This window comes from Neoarius graeffei, chromosome 17 (assembly GCF_027579695.1).
Source record: "Neoarius graeffei isolate fNeoGra1 chromosome 17, fNeoGra1.pri, whole genome shotgun sequence".
In the NCBI taxonomy this organism is placed as follows: Eukaryota; Metazoa; Chordata; class Actinopteri; order Siluriformes; family Ariidae; genus Neoarius; species Neoarius graeffei.
In genome coordinates this window covers 69,084,575-69,097,715 of record NC_083585.1, presented here as the reverse complement: position 1 = coordinate 69,097,715, position 13,141 = coordinate 69,084,575, and positions in this window count along the sequence as shown.

Below are 13,141 nucleotides of genomic sequence, written 5' to 3'. Positions count from 1 at the left end.
CCTCTACCCACCTCTGTTGTATTTGTCCTGTGTTTATTATCCAGAAGCTGCCCTGATGTTCAGGGGAAAAGGAACATGAGCAGATGTGAAGCAGAGACCTCACTGTTCAGAGGTGAGAGCTTTGACACAAAGCCATGAAGCCTAACATGGGCTGGCTGATTTTCAGAGTTCATCCTGCCTTTCAACCCACCATCATCTGAGTGTTTCATCTGAAACTGGTGGATCAGTGGGCAGGTAAGTGTGGGTCTCAGTGTCAGAATCATGGTTCGAGGCTCAGCTCACAGCCTTTATCCCTCCTCCTCCTCCTTCTCCTCCTCCTCCTACTCCTCATACCAGCATGGCATTGAGCCCACCAGTGCCACTGAACTCTGCCATGTCTCACGGTCTTGGCTGAGTGCCGGGACATCCTCCAGCCTCAACTTGACCTGCTGGAGGTTTTGACGAATGACATCGTTCCAACGGGTGTGTAGTCAGCCGTGAGGGCATCTCCATCCCACCACTGGTAGATCAAACTCGTAAATGGCTCTTGTGGGGTGGTCACTTGTGCAGTGCAGGATGTGTCTGAGCCAACAAACACGACGCTGTGCGATGGTGCATAGGATGTTTGGTTGGTTAACTCTCTGGTGGAGCTCCTTGTTGGAGACACAGTCGTACCAACGCACCCCCTCAGTGGTCCTGATGACACAGGTGTCGAAGCTGAGGACATGGGTGGCCAAGATCTTGCTGAGAGGCCAGGTCTCTGTGTCATAGAGCAGCACAGACAAAACCACAGCATTGTAGACCTGTAGCTTGGTGCATCAGGAGATGTCATGTCATCTCCAGAGTGGTCTCCAAAGGCTTCTTATGACACCTGCCAGCAGTCCATGTCGCCTATTGATCTCAATGAGGATGCTGCCATTGTTGGTCACGTCCGATCCCAGGTAAACAAATGACGTGATGAACTCAACATGATTGGTGCCAATGACAATGGGTGGTGGGTCAGGACTGTCACCTATCTGAATCAGCTTGGGCTTGGACCAGTTGACACAAAGCCCAGGACTGGATGCCTCCTCATCATGAATGCCTTCATCTTCATGATTATAAATTAGCTTGTTCCTCTGGTCTCTCTCTCTCTCTCTCTCTCTCTCTCTCTCTCACACACACACACACACACACACACACACACACAACTTACAGGTATTTATTTACCCAGCTTTCTGAAAAATAGACAAGAGAGGGATATCCACAACAATATCATATGTAACTGGAAAGCGGTCAATCAGGGCACGACACAAGGGAGTGTCACGGGACCCCATCTATTTAACATCTTCATGAACGACCTAGAAATCTACTATGACATCAATTGCACTATATAGATACGCAGATGACTCAACCATGATTTCTCCAGTCTTTAAAAACCATGACAATTCAGAGGATTTGGTCAGCCAGTTCATGGAGTGGGCTAAAACCAATGTTATGCAGTCAGTCTCAAGTAAGTGCAAAGAGCTAATTTTTTAAAAGAAAGGACATTCGTATATCTTTCCTTACATTTTGGGCATCCCACAGTGTAATGAACTATCAATGTTTGGAGTGACATTTCAAAATGATGGCAGGTTCTCATCTCATGTCCATAATAAGCTTGTCAAGGCAAATAAGTGTGTGCCTGCGTTGAGGGAACTCCGCAAGGAAGGATGCAGTCAAAGTGAGATTGACCTGCTATTCAACAGTTTGGTGGTCCTCTCTACTATATCTTATGGTCTTCCAGTTTAAGGGGCCTCAGAACCAAAACTGACCATCGTTCAAAATTTTTTGGACAGATCTACAAGTGAAAGTAGATCAGCAAGAGAACAGATATATGTGAGCTGTTAGAAAAACAAGATAGGAACATCTTCACTAAACTGAAAATGATGAACAATCACCCATTGTACCCTCTGCTTCCAGCAAATAAGACTACATACGATTTAAGAAAGAACCAGTCACCATGCCCTAAAGTTAATCCAGATAGATTTAAGAACATATTCTTTAATAGAATCACATTTAAATTAATGTGACCAGATGTCCCGGTTTGACCGGGACAGTCCCGATTTTGAGTTGCGTGTCTAGTCCCGACAAAGGTTTGTCGGGATGCTGAAACGTCCCGGTTTACACCAAACGCTAACAAAGTGTCCCGGTTACAGCGATCATATATAGCCAACGAGATATCAATAAAGCTTCTAGCAATTCAGCATCAATGTGTGTGTGCGCAATCAACCTTACAATGCATCTATTTGTACAATGTTGCAATATAGACTTTTTTTGCACTAGCGGCTGTCAACTACTGCGTGACAATGCCGAACGGATGAGCGCTGGGTGGAGATGTTTGCGCACTTCAAGAGTAGGGAGATTCCTTACAGCAATGTCAGCCAGCTTTGCCAGTTTGCTATGTGCCTACCTGGCACCAATGCTCCAGTTGAGCGAATATTTTCACTCATGGGCAACACCCGGACTGACCAGAGGAATCGCATCACCGTGCCTACTCTCAAAGCCTTGCTCATTACCCGGGCCAATTTCAACGATACTTGCTCGCAGTTTCACAGCAGGCTCTCGGGCAATAAAGCGCTACTGGAGCAAATTCACTCGTCATGTAAATATATGCAATAAAATGGCATCTTCTTCAGGGCGGGTGGGTTGGGTGGCTGTGTTTCTGAAACATTTTTTGTTGTCTTTCATCTGTTTCATCTGTCTTTAATCTGTATCACAGATTGTCTTGACTTGTTTGATGCTGTTGTCAACTCAGGGTTCACGTTTTCAAAAGAGTTAATAGCCGACACTGGTTAAGATTAAACAGAGGCATTTTGGGTAAAGGTTCTGAGGTGACAACGATTAGGCTCATGCGCTCGTTCCTGTTACAATGCACAGCCTATTGTTTAAAAAAAAAAGTTCATTGCATAAAATGTTGATGTTAATATACAAGCAATGCATTTTCTTGGTGTTTTCACAAAGGTGAAATAAATCAGTTAAAATTTAGGCTATTGGCCTATTCCCTATCATCACATCTGTTTGATTTTCTTACTTTAACTGAATTGTGATAGAAGTACATGTAGATAACAAGAAAATACTTGATTATTCTCTGAAATGTTGATAAAAGTGAGCTTCTACAAAATGATAAAAGCACTGTCTGAGCCGGTTTGAGCCGGCACATGTTTACATCAAAACGCTTGTGCATGCACGAGTATCACGGTCATGCTCAAAGTGTCCCAGTTTTAGACTCGGGAAATCTGGTCACCCTAATTTAAATATGAATTACAGTGGTGCTTGAAAGTTTGTGACAAAAATATTATACTTGGTCATTTATTTATTGAGGAAAATGATCCAATATTACATATCTGTCAGTGGGAAAAGTATGTGACCCTTTGCTTTCAGTATCTGGTGTGACCCCCTTGTGCAGCAATAACTGCAACTAAACGTTTGCGGTAACTGTTGATCAGTCCTGCACACCGGCTTGGAGGAATTTTAGCCCATTCCTCCGTACAGAACAGCTTCAACTCTGGGATGTTGGTGGGTTTCCTCACATGAACTGCTCGCTTCAGGTCTTTCCACAACATTTCCATTGGATTAAGGTCAGGACTTTGACTTGGCCATTCCAAAACATTAACTTTATTCTTCTTTAACCATTCTTTGGTAGAACGACTTGTGTGCTTAGGGTCGTTGTCTTGCTGCTTGACCCACCTTCTCTTGAGATTCAGTTCATGGACAGATGTCCTGACATTTTCCTTTAGAATTCGCTGGTATAATTCAGAATTCATTGTTCCATCAGTGATGGCAAGCCGTCCTGGCCCAGATGCAGCAAAACAGGCCCAAACCGTGATACTATGACCACCATGTTTCACAGATGGGATAAGGTTCTTATGCTGGAATGCAGTGTTTTCCTTTCTCCAAACATAACGCTTCTCATTTAAACCAAAAAGTTCTATTTTGGTCTCATCTGTCCACAAAACATTTTTCCAATAGCCTTCTGGCTTGTCCATGTGATCTTTAGCAAACTGCAGATGAGCAGCAATGTTCTTTTTGGAGAACAGTGGCTTTCTCCTTGCAACCCTGCCATGCACACCATTGTTGTTCAGTGTTCTCCTGATGGTGGACTCATGAACATTAACGTTAGCCAATGTGAGAGAGGCCTTCAGTTGCTTAGAAGTTACCCTGGGGTCCTTTGTGACCTTGCCAACTATTACACGCCTTGCTCTTGGAGTGATCTTTGTTGGTCGACCACTCCTGGGGAGGGTAACGATGGTCTTGAATTTCCTCCATTTGTACACAATCTGTCTGACTGTGGATTGGTGGAGTCCAAACTCTTTAGAGATGGTTTTGTAACCTTTTCCAGCCTGATGAGCATCAACAACGCTTTTTCTGAGGTCCTCAGAAATCTCCTTTGTTCGTGCCATGATTCACTTCCACAAACATGTGTTGTGAAGATCAGACTTTGATAGATCCCTGTTCTTTAAATAAAACAGGATGCCCACTCACACCTGATTGTCATCCCATTGATTGAAAACACCTGACTCTAATTTCACCTTCAAATGAACTGCTAATCCTCGAGGTTCACATACTTTTGCCACTCACAGATATGTAATATTGGATCATTTTCCTCAATAAATAAATGACCAAGTATAATATTTTTGTCTCATTTGTTTAACTGGGTTTTCTTTATCTACTTTTAGGACTTGTGTGAAAATCTGATGATGTTTTACGTCATATTTATGCAGAAATATAGAAAATTCTAAAGGGTTCACAAACTTTCAAGCACCACTGTAGCTGTTTAATTACCAGTGTAGAGAATTTGCTCAGCATTTCTTTGATTCTTGGCATTTATGAATTTCTTGGCCCACGCAAGCGGAGCCCCATAGGCATAGAGTATGGATACATAAAGAAACCTATCGAGTTGTTTTGTGATGGTTTCGGTTCTGTGCGTGCCTGCCACCATACCATTGTTAGTAATTACCAGTCCTAAACACCGGTCAGTGTTAGTAATTAGTCAAGTCAAGTCAACTTTATTGTCAAATATGCTCTACATGCCCGACACACAGCACAGATGAAATTTCAGTCCTCTCTGACCCACGGTGCAAACAGGCAATGCAATAAATACAAATAAAAGTAGAATAATTGAAAAAAACCCAATATAAACAGTATAAACACTCTAGATAAGAACTAGACAGACTAAACACTCAGACAATATAAACAGTATAAATAAACAGTATAAACACTAGATAAGAACTAGACATAGACTAAACACTCAGACAATATAAACAGTGTAAACACTAGATAAGAACTAGACACAGACTAAACACTCAAAGAGACAATATAAACAGTATAAACACTCTAGATAAGAACTAGACGTAGACTAAACACTCATATATACATACACACACACACACACACACGTAAATTGGTGCAAATAAACAAACAGTCAAGGGCACTTGAGGTATAGCAGGTAAACATGAAATAAGCAGAATAAACAAACTAGCAGCTGTTAAGGTGAGGTAGTGCGGAATAGTGCAAATGAGCGAGGTAAAGTGAGATGTGCGGTCCCTGAGTTCAGTGTGTTAATGAACGATGAGATGTATGTGTGTGTGTGTGTGTGTGTGTGTGTGTGTGTGTGTGTGTGTGTGTGTTTGGGGGGGGTCAGATTCTGAAGGGGGGGCAGGGGGGTGTGCGGGCAGAATCTGTGGCAGGGGGCAGAGGGGGGAGGAGGGGCAGAACAGGGAGGGAGTTGAGCCTCCTGACCGCCTGATGAAAGAAACTGTCCTTGAGCCTGCTGGTTTTGGCCTGGAGACTCCGCAGTCTCCTCCCCAACAGCAGCAGACTGAAGAGGCTGTGAGATGGGTGGGTGGGGTCACCTGCAATCCTGATGGCTTTGTGGGTGAGGCGGAAGTTATAAAGATCCATTAGAGAAGGGAGAGAGACACCAATGATCCTCTCAGCTGCTCTCACGATGCGCTGCAGAGACTTGCAGCAGGACACGGTGCAGGCGCTGTACCACACGGTGATGCAGCTGGTCAGGATGTTCTCGATGGTGCCTCTGTAGAAAGTGTGCATGATGGGGGCCAGGGCTCTTGCTCTCCTCAGTTTGCGGAGGAAGTACAGACGCTGTTGGGCTTTTTTGGCCAGTGATGTGGTGTTGTTGCTCCAGGACAGGTCTTCAGAGATGTGCACACCCAGAAACTTGGTGCTGCTCACCCTCTCCACTACAGCACCGGCGATAGATAGTGGAGCATGCTGGGTGTGCTCTCTCCTGAAGTCCACAACAATCTCCTTCATCTTCTCCACGTTCAGACGGAGATTGTTGTCCTTGCACCACATGGCCAAGCGGCTCACCTCACTCCTGTAGATTGTCTCATCACCATTGTTGATGAGACCCACCACAGTCGTGTCATCCACAACTTAATGAAGAGATTTGAGTTGGATGTTGGTGTGCAGTCATGGGTCAGCAGAGTGAAGAGGAGGGGGCTTAGCACACATCCTTGGGGGGCCCCCGTGTTCAGTGTGATGGTGCTGGAGGAGTTGCTGCCGATCCGTACAGTCTGTGGTCTCCCTGTCAGGAAGTCCAGCAGCCAGTTGCACAGGGAGGTGTTGAGTCCCAGCTGGTCCAGTTTATGAATGAGCTGCTGAGGAATGATTGTGTTGAATGCTGAGCTAAAGTCTATGAACAGCATTCTGACATACAAGTCTTTTGTCTCCAGGTGGGTGAGGGCTGAGTGGAGGGCAGTGGAGATGGCGTCATTGGTCGAACAGTTGGACTGATATGCAAACTGGAAAGGGTCTAGGGCAGGGGGGAGGGCAGACTTGATATGCCACATGACTAGCCGCTCGAAGCACTTCATGAGGATGGGAGTGAGTGTGACAGGGCGGTAGTCATTGAAGTAGGAGGGAGACGGCTTCTTCGGGACCGGGATGATGGTGGTGGTTTTGAGGCACGTGGGGACAACAGCCTGGCTCAACGAGATGTTGAAGATGTCTGTAAAGACATCTGTGAGCTCCTCGACACAGTCTCTCAGGACACGACCAGGAATGTTATCAGGACCCAGGGCTTTCTGTGCATTTGTCGTCCTGAGAGCTCTCCTCACGCTGTCTGGGGACAGCGTCAACACCTGGTCACCGGGAGGTGGTGGGGTCTTCTGTGCCATGGTGCTGTTGTCTGCCTCAAAGCGAGCAAAGAAGTCGTTCAACTGATTCAGCAGAGATGTGGAGTTGTCACAGGTCTGCGGTGAGGGCTTGTAGTCTGTGATGGTCTGAATCCCCCCCCACAGGTTCCTGGTGTCTCTGCTGTCATTGAAATGGTCAGCAATGTGCCTGGAATACTGTCTCTTGGCCACCCTGATGCCTCGTGACAGATTGGCCCTAGCTGTCCTCAGGCCCACCTCGTCCCCAGCTCTGAAGGCAGCGTTCCGAGCCCACAGGAGCCTATAGACTTCCCCTGTCAGCCATGGCTTCTGATTGGCCCGAATGGAGGTGGTTCTGGTGACCGTAATGTTGTCCATGCACTTCCTCATGTAGGCAGTGACGGTCTCTGTGTACCCCTGGAGATCTGTCATGTTGCTGTAGGTGGTCGCCTGTCTGAACAAGCTCCAGTCAGTGGTGGAAAAACAGTCCTGGAGTGCCTCTGAGGACCCCTCTGGCCACACACGTATCTGTTTTGTAGCTGGTTTGGTGACTTTAACCAGCAGCCTGTATGCTGGCATTAGCATAACAGTGGAGTGATCTGAAGCCCCAAGGTGGGGGAGGAGTAGGGCTTTGTAGGCATCTTTATGCATGGTGTAAACATTGTCCAGAGTATTGTTTCCACGTGTGGGAAAGTTGATATGTCCGTAGAGTTTTGGAAACACGCTCTTGGGGTTTGCATGGTTGAAATCCCCAGCCAGGATGAGGAAAGCATCTGGGTGGGCTGTCTGCTGCTCACTGACGTGCTGACAGAGTTCATTCAGTGCTTCACTCCTGTTGTTATTGGAGCCGGGAGGGATGTATAATGCTACCAGCAATATGGCTGTAAATTCCCTTGGCAGGTAGAATGGCCGGCACTTAATCATAAACTCCACCAGTGGTGAGCAGTGTTTGCAGACCACAACAGCATCATGGCACCAGGCATCACTGATGTAAACACAGAGTCCTCCGCCGCGAGTCTTCCCCCCCTCGACTAGCGCTCTGCCTGACCGGTAGCATGTTAGCTGGGCTAGCTGAATGGCACAGTCTGGGACGCTGTCGTTAAGCCATGTTTCCACAAACACAAGGACACAGCACTCACTCACAGACTTAAAAGATGAGTGGAGCAGGCGGACATAATCCAGCTTGTTGTCCAGCGAGCGTACGTTGGCCAGAGTGATGGTAGGGATAGCCGGCCAGTGAGGGCTAGCCGCTAGCCTAGCTCGGATACCTCTGCGCTTGCCTCTCTTCTGCTTCTGCATGTTCTGCCTGTGGCGCTTCCACTGTAGGCTGGATGCAGAAGTGGGGGTCGGTGATTGAGCAAGCCTCTGGAGCAAACCGTAGCTGCATAGCACTTCCACAGCCGCTGGATTTATATCCGTGAATATAGTTCTGCAGATGTCGAGCAGAAACTCACGGGAGTATGTGTGCCTTGAGACTGATGGACGCGACAAGGACGAACAGATACACACTGTTTTAAAACACAAAAAACACGAAAACACCGTTCTGTCAGGACAGAGAGGAGCCGCTGCATGTGCGCGCGCCGCCATCTTGGTACACCAGTCATACACACCGCCTAGTGGCCAGTGTTAGTAATTACCAGTCATACACACCGCCTAGTGGTCAGTGTTAGTAATTACCAGTCATACACACTGCCTAGTGGCCAGTGTTAGTAATTACCAGTCATACACACCGCCTAGCGGCCAGTGTTAGTAATTACCAGTCATACACACTGCCTAGCGGCTAGTGTTAGTAATTACCAGTCATACACACCGCCTAGCGGCCAGTGTTAGTAATTACCAGTCATACACACCGCCTAGTGGCCAGTGTTAGTAATTACCAGTCATACACACCACCTAGCGGCCAGTGTTAGTAATTACCAGTCATACACACCACCTAGCGGCCAGTGTTAGTAATTACCAGTCATACACACCGCCTAGTGGCCAGTGTTAGTAATTACCAGTCATACACACTGCCTAGTGGTCAGTGTTAGTAATTACCAGTCACACACACCGCCTAGTGGCCCGTGTTAGTAATTACCAGTCACACACACCGCCTAGCGGCCAGTGTTAGTAATTACCAGTCATACACACCGCCTAGTGGTCAGTGTTAGTAATTACCAGTCACACACACCGCCTAGTGGCCAGTGTTAGTAATTACCAGTCACACACACCGCCTAGTGGCCAGTGTTAGTAATTACCAGTCACACACACCACCTAGTGTCCAGTGTTAGTAATTACCAGTCACACACACCGCCTAGTGGCCAGTGTTAGTAATTACCAGTCACACACACAACCTAGTGTCCAGTGTTAGTAATTACCAGTCACACACACCGCCTAGTGGCCAGTGTTAGTAATTACCAGTCACACACACCGCCTAGTGGCCAGTGTTAGTAATTACCAGTCACACACACCGCCTAGTGGCCAGTGTTAGTAATTACCAGTCACACACACCGCCTAGTGGCCAGTGTTAGTAATTACCAGTCACACACACCGCCTAGTGGCCAGTGTTAGTAATTACCAGTCACACACACCACCTAGTGTCCAGTGTTAGTAATTACCAGTCACACACACCGCCTAGTGGCCAGTGTTAGTAATTACCAGTCACACACACCGCCTAGTGGCCAGTGTTAGTAATTACCAGTCACACACACCACCTAGTGTCCAGTGTTAGCCAGTAAAGAACTAAAACAAAAGAGGCTGGCTATGATGTAAGAAAATTCTACAACCCAGAAACAGATGGGAGCTCCGCTTTAAGGCAGTGCCTAAATCTATATATTAGTGTTTATTATTATATATTTTTTGTCCTTTGCTTTGCTATGTAAAATATGTATGTATAAAGATATGTATGTATATTATTTAATTAAAAATTGATTGATTGATTGATTGATTGATTGACCGACCCAGCTCTGTGGATGTAGTTCTCCTCACAGGGAGCTGTATATAAAGTCAAGGTGACCGGTGATCAGAAAAAAGTTCACACTAAAACTCCCCACACATAAGTGCGTGGGGGGGAGGGGTGGGGTGGGCTGTCAATTAGGGTCACATTAATGAGGTCTTGGAGTCACTGCTGCATCCTGATGAGCACTGAGAAATGTTTTTAGTGGTTGAATCTCAGATGGTGTTCTCTTGATCATATGGGGCACAACATAAAGTCGACAGGGCGGCACGGTGGTGTAGTGGTTAGCGCTGTCGCCTCACAGCAAGAAGGTCCTGGGTTCGAGCCCCGGGGCCGGCGAGGGCCTTTCTGTGTGGAGTTTGCATGTTCTCCCCGTGTCCGCGTGGGTTTCCTCCGGGTGCTCCGGTTTCCCCCACAGTCCAAAGACATGCAGGTTAGGTTAACTGGTGACTCTAAATTGAGCGTAGGTGTGAATGTGAGTGTGAATGGTTGTCTGTGTCTATGTGTCAGCCCTGTGATGACCTGGCGACTTGTCCAGGGTGAACCCCGCCTTTCGCCCGTAGTCAGCTGGGATAGGATCCAGCTCGCCTGCGACCCTGTAGGACAGGATAAAGCGGCTACAGATAATGGATGGATGGATGGATGGATGGACATAAAGTCGACAACACTGTTATTTTATGCTCTGAGCAGTGAGCAGATAGAGAATGGACACAGGAAGGAAGGTGTTACTGTGTTAAAGTCTTGCTTAAATTTATATATATATATTCTGGTATTTGTTTGTCTTGAGATCATGAGTACAAAAAGAAAACTCAAGCCAAATTTCAAATATTACTGCTGATAATTTAATATAAAAGCTAACATATATAATAAAATGATGTTACAGCCAATATACCGTATAATATTCACACACAGAAACTGCACATAATGTTTTTTTTCCATCAGAAATGTTTAGTACTGAACACATCGTTCCATAAAAACACTCATGCACAAGCACTGAGAATTCATTAACCTTCCTGAGTCTCCATAAAGAGCAGTTTATCTTTGTGTGTGTGTGTGTGTGTGTGTGTAAGGAGGTGATCAGTGTGTTAGTGATGGTCCCTGTGCAGCAGTGAGTAATGTGTGTGTGACTCATTCACAGGTGACTGTAACATTCAGAAAATATCACTTATCAAATGGTGTGTTTACTGAGGCTTTACACACACACACACACACACACACACACACACACACACACACACACACACACACACACATGCACGCACACACACACACAGATTTTCCCAATGACAGTTTCATTCCACTCCATTACAGTTACCATGGTGACAAAACTGCGCCCTTGTCACGAGGGTCCTCTGTTTACGTCAGTATGGTGCCACGTCAGAGCACGAAAACACACACAGACATACCCAATGTCATTAACCTGGTTAAGTATAAATACAAGCTGTAATAAAGGGAAAGAGGACAGCAGATGTAATACCAAGTAGAAGAAGAAGTAGGAAAAGAAGACAAAGGAGATGATGATGATGATGATGATGATGATGATAAAGATGATGATGATGAAAAAATGTGTTTAATGAGTCAATATCCATTAATTAATTAATAATAAATTAATGTGTGCAAATTGCATGGAGTGGAGCCCTATACTTAAGAGAACATGCTAATGCATTGACCTGAATTTTTCATGGCTTTTGTGACTGTATGAACGAACAACGTCAGAGTCCCACCACAGGGAACTTGACCATAAGTGCAAGGCAATGTATCACATAAACACTTGACCACCGGACAGCAAAATTCGTATTGTTATTTTCATAAGGCAGATGGATTTTTATCCAGCGCTTATTTTTAGTTTGCTTTTTAAAAATTAATGTGGGATTATTTACTAACACATTTTACGGAAAATATTCGCAACAATTTCATATAAAATGAGTTAAAACGGTTTTATTAGTCCACTCACTTGTTGGACAGTTGACAGTTTGTGTTGTGTAAGGACAATAGACGGATATAATCACAGGAAGAGTTTTATTGAAAACACGTGAGCAAACAGATCCAAAACAAGTCGAAAACTAGGCAGTGGTGGAGTGAGGCCCAGACAGGATATCAGAGGGATACAATACTCATAGTCCAAAAACACAAACAGGGTCAAAAGCAGAAAAGTGACACAAAATACAAGACTTTCACAAAGTCTGTGTGTTACTCAGAGTCCTTATATAAATGTCTGCGCTGTGATTGAGCTCTAATCAGGAACAGGTGCATGGGGATTAGTCCTAATGGTGCTGTGTGGATGTGACAGATGAAACCAGACAGCTGTTTGACATATCAAGTGTGATATTGGATGGTAACTCTACAGTAGTGGTGTAAAGTGAAAGCGCTGGTTCACTGCTGTCCCCCAGGCACCCAGCAGAGTCACACCATAATAAATGCGCTGGTGTTGTTTCTGGCTCATGGCATGCGGCGTCAAAGAAAGGAATAAATCTGTATCGTAACTGCGATGTGTCTCTCATTATTGGTCTCACTGTCAAAAGACAATGCAGTGATCTATTGAGGTCAAAAACATGACATGACACAATTCGATGGTTCATTCATGGTGCTGTAATATTATTATTCTATTCGGGGGTTGTGCCCTTGTGAATGTTTTGCTCATAAACTTATCAGGAGCTCTGCTTTCAGGCACTGAGTAAACACACACACACACACACACACACACACACACACACACACACACACACACACACATTTATTCAGTCTAAAATATATTTCAGTGTGTGGGGAGGGGGAGTGTCATGGCAATGTCATTAAATATGAATGCAGTGAAGCAAACATGAGAGACAGAGAGAGAGACAGAGAGAGAGAGAGAGAGAACATAATGGATGCTGATGAGAGGAGGAACCAACCGGTGCAGTTGTCACGTCATTATCATTATTACATAGAGGGAGTGTGGGTGTGGACACAGATCTTCCCTCTCCTCCGTAAGCTTTAACTCAGAGTTCACCCATCACACACGGAGTAGCAACATCAAGAGAGAGCAGTCTGTGTGTGAGTCAACTCCATACACACACTGAAATGGTCCAAGTGTGAGAATTTCAGGGAGGAG